The following is a 6,462-nucleotide window of genomic DNA, read 5'->3' as shown; positions in this document are numbered from 1 at the left end:
TTTGTATATACAGTAAAGTCTGCCTCATATCTTGAATAACATTAAGAAATTGACAATGAGGGTCGTTTGAAAACAAATACTTATGACAAAAGAGATGATTACAGCTTCCCAATTGTGAATTTCAGTTTCTATGTAGCAAAAAGTAAAATCACAAAAATACTGAACTCAGAGGAAAATCAATTCGGAAAGTCCATAATCACATGGCAAAATCAAATAACAAAACGAATGGACAAGAACTGTCATATTCCTGACTTGGTACAGGCATTTTCAAATGTAGAAAATGGTGGATTGAACCTGGTTTTTTAGCTAGCTAAACCTCTCACTTGTAGGACAGTCGCATCAAATTCCATTATATTGTCACCGATGCGTGAACAAAACAAACAGACACAATAGGTAAAAATGTCATAAATAGGGGTACAGCAGTCAACATTGTGTTATCATCTTAATCACTAAAAACAACAAATGTAACGAAGAAGCACAAAAAGGCATACATCAAATTAACATCCTCATTTTGATTATATTATACGATTTTATTTGTCTATGTAAAATGCACTCATCAACATTCCAGCAGCGCCTGCATACCAAGTATATATCTCCCAATTGATACGATAATCACAGGCTTGTATTTCCTATCATGATTTTGTGATAGAGGATTGCTGCTCACAAGGATGCTATTAAACCAAGAGTTCCAAATGGTGAAGTTGAGATCATCCCTTGATAAATTTTACGGACACCATCACGAATTGGTTGACCGTTATGAAATAACCATTTCACAGATGATATTGGATATGTTCCTTATGCAGGAACTACAGTACTCTTCCCTTTTCAAGAATGTGACCTACCGAATTAGACTATTAACCGGGTTTGTGATAACATGACCAACATGACGGGTGCCACATGTGGAACAGAATCTGTCTACCCTTCTGGAGCACCCGAGATCGCCCCAAGTTTTGGGTTGGGTGTGTGTTGCTTAGTCTTTAGTTTTCTATGTTGTGTACTATTATTTGTCTGTTTGTCTTTTTCTTTTTTAACCATGGCGTTGTCAGTTTATTTTAGATCTATGGGTTTGACTGTCCCATCAGTATCTTTTATCCCTCTTTCATATCCACTAGGTCGTTGTCTCTGCTGGTGGACATTTTGTCCCCGAGGACATAATCCGTCCAGTAGCAATATTGCATGAATTTACGAAGATCTAACCGGATACTGGCTCGCACCTCGTCCTGTATATAAAGGTCCAAAACAGACGTCACCATTGACATGGCAGGTGTGCCCTCATCACCAGACATGACAAATGTCCAAAACATGACCCATTCAGATCATCATACTAGTGACAATAGCAATAGTACACATACACAGCCATGTTCCGTTCTCCTTAAAGACATTTTTGTGTTGATGACTGAACAGCACTGTCTCATTTCGAAATGTGAAGCCAATTGCTGCAAAACTTGTGGAATTTTAAAAATAGATGCTCAATTCACTAGCAATTTAACCAAAAAGTCTTATTATACCAGAAGTTACGATGGTCTGAATGGAAAATCTATAAATTTCGTCTACGCTTAAAGTGTAACCTTTGCGGTTTGGTATACGTCGGTGAAACGATCCTCATCTTGCAACGCCTCTCCGTAAACAAAAAGAGGACTACTGGATTCAACAATTGGGAACTGCAACACCATATGGTTTCAATGATAAAATTGATGGTGTGTGTATTGTATCTAGTCCTTCCTGTAGCTCGGTGAATGAAATGAATAACTTCAACGTCATTATACATCACCTACTCTGCACGATGTCTCTATTAATGACTTGCTACCATTTATTCAAAAGCCGTTAGGTATTCATCACATTCGCACGAAACTTTATACTATAACATAAGCAACACGACGGGTACCATATGTGGAGCAGAATACGGTTACCCTACCGGAGTACCTGAGATCACCCCCAGGTTTTGGTGGAGTTCGTGTTGCTTAGTTTTTTCTTTAGTTTTCTATGTTGTGTCTTCTGTACCATTATTTGTTTGTTTGCCTTTTTTAGCCCTGGCGTTGTCAGTTTATTTATAATCTAATGAGTTTGACTGTCTCTCTGGTATCTTTTGTCCCTCTTTTATTCATTACCTCTTTCAAAACTTCATTCTCTGTTCAATTTTTGTTTGGAAACCACTGTTAAAAACCCTCATTTAAACCAGTACAAACTTTAATACATCTATCATTTCGAATATTGCAAGTCACAGACTTTTCAAATCAGTTCGCATTGGAAAAGATGAAAACGAGAAAAGATCTTTTCTTAAACTTTCCTTTGCCAACAAAGGTCTCGATAGTGTCAACTTGGACAATATCCTTCATCATAAATTTGTTTAATTGAAAATACCTCCTTATTTTAAAGATCAGTCTGTACCAATCATTTCTTATACCTATACCAAACCAATTGCAACTAAAATTTTCAAATACAAACGCGTTTTGTAGGAGCTCAATATTGACGACCTCAAGTCTAAACCTCCTGATTGCACCTGTGCTAATTCCCAATTGACATATAAACCGACTGACCATGTTATTACCGGTGACCTCAGCATTGTCAATAACACTTTCCTGCGAAATGTGTTCTCCAAAAGTCCGAAATATCGTTAGCGTAAATCGATCAATTGGAAATACAACTTCAAAATACTAATGGATTATGGCTGTGAAATCGTTGTTATAAATCCGAATTAAGAAAATGAACGGGTCTATCAATACCCATGCTACGTCAATCGTTAAAGATCCAGATGATGCAAAAACACTTGTCCTACCTCGATGAAAAATATGTTGCTGTCCCCGCAGATAAAGCCCCAAACATCATCGTTTTTGTCCGTAAATCTCATTACATAAACTGCTTGATAAATAAATTAGGTATTGACAATTCACTTTGAAAGTCAACATATACCCTCACGACACGTACCAAAGAGGAAATCCTGGATAATCATAGGTCTATTCTATGTTCCTCTGGAATTTCAACCAAATATGATGAACTGGATCATCCATCATTGTATGGGATACCTAAACTACATAAGTGTCCTTACAAACAACGGTATATTGCTGGGTCTTCCATGTGCTCCACGAAACCTCTTTATAAATTATTAACATCTATTTTATCAGCAATCAAAGCCGGGCTTTAAAGTTGTTGTGAAACTGCCTACTCCACAGTTGGCGTGAATCAGATCTGGACTCTCAAATATTCTAAAGATCTTTTAGAGTACATACAATTGACCTTTCTACACTTAACACAAGTATTCCCTATTTCAAACTAATGACAAATTGAAAGAGTTCTTATTGCTTTGTTTCATAAGAGATATGACGAACGTAGACACAAGTATCTTGTGTTAGGGCGGAATAAATCCTACCATTCAAAGAATCACTCCGATTCAGACAAATAATTCTCTGAAACTAACATTATCAAGATGCTAGATTTCTTGATTGACAACATATTTGTTAGGTTTGGAGGACGTGTTTTTCATTAAAATTGTCGGCATTCCAATGGGAACCAATTGTGTCCCTCTTCTTGCCGACTTATTCCTTTTTTTATTATGAGGCTGATTTTATACAAGAACTTTTTAGAAAGAAAAATAAGAAGTTAGCAATATCCTTTAACTTTACTTTCTGTTATATAGAAAATGTTCTCTCACTAAATAACTCAAATGTATGTTGAACGCATCTGTCCCATCGAACTAAAGATAAAGGATACAACAGATACAGTTAAGACTGCCTCATATCTTGAAATTGAAAATGAGGGTCATTTGAAAACAAAACTTTACGACAAAAGAGATGATTTCAGCTACCCGAGTGTGAACTTTCCATCTCTATGTAGCAATATCACAGCAGGGCCTGCATACGGAGTATACATCTCCCAATTGATACGACGATCCCGGGCATGTATTTCCTATCATGATTTCTTTGATAGAGGGTTGATGTTCACAAGGAAGCTATTAAACCAAGAGTTCCAAAAGGTGAAGTTGAGATCATCCCTTGGTAAATTTTATGGACCATCACGAATTGGCTGACCGTTATGGAATAACCGTTTCATAGATGATATCGGGTATGTTCTTTATAATGACGGAACTACATTCCCCTTCCATTTTCAAGAATGTGACCTACCGAATAAGACCTGGATTGTGATAACATGCCCAACACGACAGGTGCCACATGTGGAGCAAGATCTGCTTACCCTTCTGGAGCACCTGTGAACACCCCAATATTTAGGTGGGCTTCATGTTGCTTAGTCTTTAGTTTTCTATGTTGTGGCTTGTGTACTATTAATTGTCTGTCCATCTTTTTTTCCAGGCATGGCATTGGCAGTTTATTTACGATCAATGAGTTAAATGTCCCTCTAGTATATTTCGCCCCTCTTTTACATCTATTGTAATAATATATAAGTTCGAAGTTCAATCTTCGTAACACCAGTCGCCAGTCGCCACTGGTATATACAATGAGAAAAAAACCAGTGAATCTTAATAGGTACAGAAAGCGTTAAATGATGCGAAATCAATGAGCTAAGAAAACATTCACTCAAGAGTAAAAAACTAAAATCTCAGAGGTAATGCTTCACTACTTTCAACAATCTATCGACAAAGAAACCGTATCAGTATAGTGGAAAAGAGCCAAAATCTGACAACTTTTAAAGAAAAATTATATATTACTAGTAATAACATTAATTTAAGACCAGACTCACTGTTTTATACAAATAATTGGATCATATGATATCAATTACTTAAATCTGAGAAAGCATTCCGAAAACCTAAACATTCCAAACAACAGACAACACGCATTTGGGAAAAGTCATAACTGTGAAACTCAGCTTGTTAAAGTCTTTCATGATTGGGCAAGTGCCATTGACAAACGGAAACAAGAAGACAGCTTCATTTTAGATTTCCAAAGGCATAGGCACGATGGAATATGAACTACTGAAAATAAAATCCTCGAACGACGGCATATACAAAACATCATGATCTTGATCGACTCCTACATTTCATACAATGCGTATGTGTTGTCCATATTTATTTAACATCGAAGATAAGGATATTTACAGACCTTGCCATGTCCTGTCTGTTTTTTTATTTGATGAATTTCATTGTATCTATCTGATGAGTTACGCCTTTTCAACTGATTTTTATAGTTCTTATGTTATGAATGTCGGCTACTGTCAAGGTTAGGGGATGGTTGGGTGCTCTCAAATATGTTTAACCATGCCACATTTTTCTATCCCACGTCAGGAGCATGTAGTTCAATGGTTGTCGTTGGTTCATATCTACCATATTTGTGTTTTATAATAAATCAGGCCGCTATTTTTTTTTCATAATTTTCATGTCGGGGCCTTTTATATGGTATAGGTTTCTTCATTATTATAATTGCTGAAGGCTGTACAGTTGCCTATAATTGCTTGCAACCACTTCATTTGATCTTTGATGGATAGTTTTTTCATTGGGAATCAACCAACATCGCCTAATTTTTATCAGATTTGTCTAATGCAAATCAGTTAGCCTTTAATTGGTGGGAATTGACAACATTGAATAAAGACTTGATATTATTTGTTAAGACCACTTTGCCTGAATACAACGACGTTTGGTATACGCGACCTTGCCTCAGATACATGTAGTGGTATTTGTCACAAAAGACCAAATGACAAAGATATTAACAAATTTAGGTCACTGTGCAGTCTTTTACAACGAACAAAGCCAATGGAATATGGTATAAACTGGGAGAGATATACATATACTACAGTTTTAAGTCGCCAACCTTCCACTAACATTTGACAGTGGTTTAACAGTTTATCATGAGAGCAAACTATAAAAATCAGTTAAGAAAGGTTTAACTCATCAGCTTTATACACATTGAAATGCATCCCACGAAACCGCAGTGGACCTGAATGTTTTCTTATAGATTCAAGCGTCACTGATGAGTCTTTTGTAGACGAAACGCGCGTCTGGCGTATATACTAAATTTAGTCCTGGTATCTATGATAAGTTTAAGTACATCAACACAACAGAAAGACACTAAGTACTGATCGGAGAGTCCTCGCAGTAACTGGCAGCTAGTTCAAAGCCAGCAACAGCTAATGAAAAATTCATGTATCTAAGACTAAAATGTTCACATATACTTCATATTGTTGATTTTTTTTAGCTATTTCGAGGTGAACGGCTTGTGTTTCTGAGACACCTTTCATAAGACTTGCTCGAAGCAAAAAAGTATTTTTTAAGATTTCGTTAAATGAAATATCATAGAAAACATGTATCATTGAAATGGTGGCAGTTCAAAAGCATAAGCTACTGGTGAAATGGCATACGCCTGGACTGAAATCGGCAAATACTTTACATTTCAGGCGGACCAACTAATGACATTAAGTCTAACAATTATGTTGTTTAACACAAGTCCATTAAGGCATACCTATAAACCTAACAACTCTTTTCAATCACATATATAGAAAGAAAAAAAAACCATCAGA

The sequence above is a fragment of the Mytilus edulis genome, chromosome 1 (genome assembly GCF_963676685.1).
Source record: "Mytilus edulis chromosome 1, xbMytEdul2.2, whole genome shotgun sequence".
NCBI classification, from domain to species: Eukaryota; Metazoa; Mollusca; class Bivalvia; order Mytilida; family Mytilidae; genus Mytilus; species Mytilus edulis.
The sequence above is the reverse complement of the archived record's forward strand: the minus strand, read 5'-3'. Positions refer to the sequence as shown.